This window comes from Lactuca virosa, chromosome 7, assembly GCF_052849685.1.
Source record: "Lactuca virosa cultivar CGN04683 chromosome 7, Lactuca_virosa_CGN04683_v6, whole genome shotgun sequence".
Lineage (NCBI taxonomy): Eukaryota > Viridiplantae > Streptophyta > Magnoliopsida > Asterales > Asteraceae > Lactuca > Lactuca virosa.
This window is the reverse complement of record NC_136432.1, coordinates 80,158,652-80,160,938: the sequence shown is the minus strand read 5'-3', so window position 1 is coordinate 80,160,938 and position 2,287 is coordinate 80,158,652.

Genomic DNA, 2,287 nt, shown 5'->3' with positions numbered 1-2,287 from the left:
TATTCATATAGAATATTCTCTTAGAATATTGAATGCGTTTTCAAAGTGACGTAAAAAAATTTGGAAATAAAAGATGGCGAAAATAAAAAAAATATATTTTATATTATTTTATTTTACTTTTTTGTATTTTAGAATTATATATATATATATATATATATATATATATATATATATATATATATATATATATATATAGAGAGAGAGAGAGAGAGAGAGAGTCAAGATCAAATAAGAATGAAAATTTTGGTAGGAAGGTAAGAAGTTTTTTCCTACATATTTTTTTAGCGAACGAACAAAATGAATCATTAGATGATTCATTTTTAAGATGATTCAAAGGAAAAAATTCCCTAAAAAACATCTTCATTATTCATTTTTAAATAAATTAAGAAAAAAATCACTTTTATGACAATTTTAGTGAATAACAACAAAATCATTGTATAAATAAATCATCGAGATGTTTTTTTGAGAATTTTTTTTTGTGAATCATGTTATTTTTTATTCATCTAGTGATTCATTTATTTTGTTCGTCAAAAAAATATATAAAAAAAACTTCTCACCTTTTTACCAAAAAAAAATTTCTTACCGGATCTATATATATTATTATATATATATTAAACTTGTCTTCCAACATGAATAGTAAACTGGTAGATTTTTGGCAGAAATAGTCCTCTGTCTAAGGATATATGTTTAAATTCGTCTTTAGGGTTACTATATATATATATATATATATATATATATATATATTAAACTTGTCTTCCAACATGAATAGTAAACTGGTACATTTTTTGCAGAAATGGTCCTCTGTCTATGGATATATGTTTAAATTCGTCTTTAGGGTTATTTTCTGTCAATATCCATATTTTTGTGGACACGTGTTGCGTCTGCCTTTGCTATTTCTTCTTGGTCTTATCTCTATCAGTCTCTAGAGACTTCCATACCTAAAATATCGCACCGCCTCCTTATCCAGTATCTTCTGCTCCATCCCCTATCTAGCCCGCTAAGACCGTCTTGCCTCTTTCTTCTTTTGAGACTACATCACGGAGTCGCTGTCTTCGTTTTCCAATTAGATCGTCGACCATCTTCAAAGGCCCTTCGTGTGGAGGTCTGGAGTTCAAAGACGTTAACCCATCAGGAGGTGTAGTATGTTTTCGTCAAATGTGTGATGTTTAGCAGATGCGTCGGTTCACTATCCGGCACAGCAGAAGTCAACGATTTTGTTCGTTCTCACCACCGTCCGACGAGGGTTTGTTAGCGGCCATATTTTTGATCGTAAGTTCTCAGTTCCGATCGACACCACCAAGAATAGCAGGTACCACACTTAAAACCAGATCTTCCTGTTTTTTTAATCGATTGCCCTCCTCTTTTATCTTCTTCTTCTTTTTATTTTTTTGCTGGTGTATTACAGAAGAACAGGGGATGGAGATGACTTTCGATCTGTCTATATGTAACGTTTTGAGTTTGATTTCAGAGCCAATGCTTCAATTTTTGTGCGTGCAATCGATATCTATCATGAAGCAGACCTTTGCCAGCTTCCATTAACAATCTAACTACCGGTGGTCTCAGTTAAGTTTAATTTCAGTTACTCTATATAAATTTCTTTGTATGATTTCACGTCTTACTGGGTATCTACATAAATTTCATTTCCTCTCCTCGCCTGACCATCTTCCTCCATGATTTCATAGGTTTTTGTTGACCGATTTCATCATTTCTAAACCCTCAATCTCCAATAAACACGTTGACCTGTCGAAGTCGGATGAGCATAGCTGAAACAGTTAGGCTATTACTCCCAATTTATGTTGATCTAAAGTGTATCCCAGCTTCCATTCATCATTTACTAGCCATACAAGGATTACATCGATGGGGCTCTGAAGCGCTACAACCTAACAACAACAACCAAGAAGAGGTAAACTTTTTTATCTGCTAAAATCTACTATTTTGTTCTTTTAAATGCATAAACTTAATATGTGTCTGAATGTGTTATTGGCAGTGGAATCAATTTTGCATATGAGTTGATTTTCACTGTAGCAGTCTATGGTTTTGCTTCTGATGGGTGGTATGTTCCTTTCCCAACATCATTAAATTTCTGGTAAGCACGCCAAGTGTTTGACATTTTGCTTCAATGAACTTCATTTTATACTTTTATATGGACCCTTGATGTACCTCTGTAGATGCAATCACTTTCGGTTTAGAGGTGATGCAAAGGTGCCAGAAGAAGCGCAGAGGTGAATTTTGTTTTCCATTTCAAATTAGTGGTCTCCACCATTTTTTGATGTTTATTATGATTTCA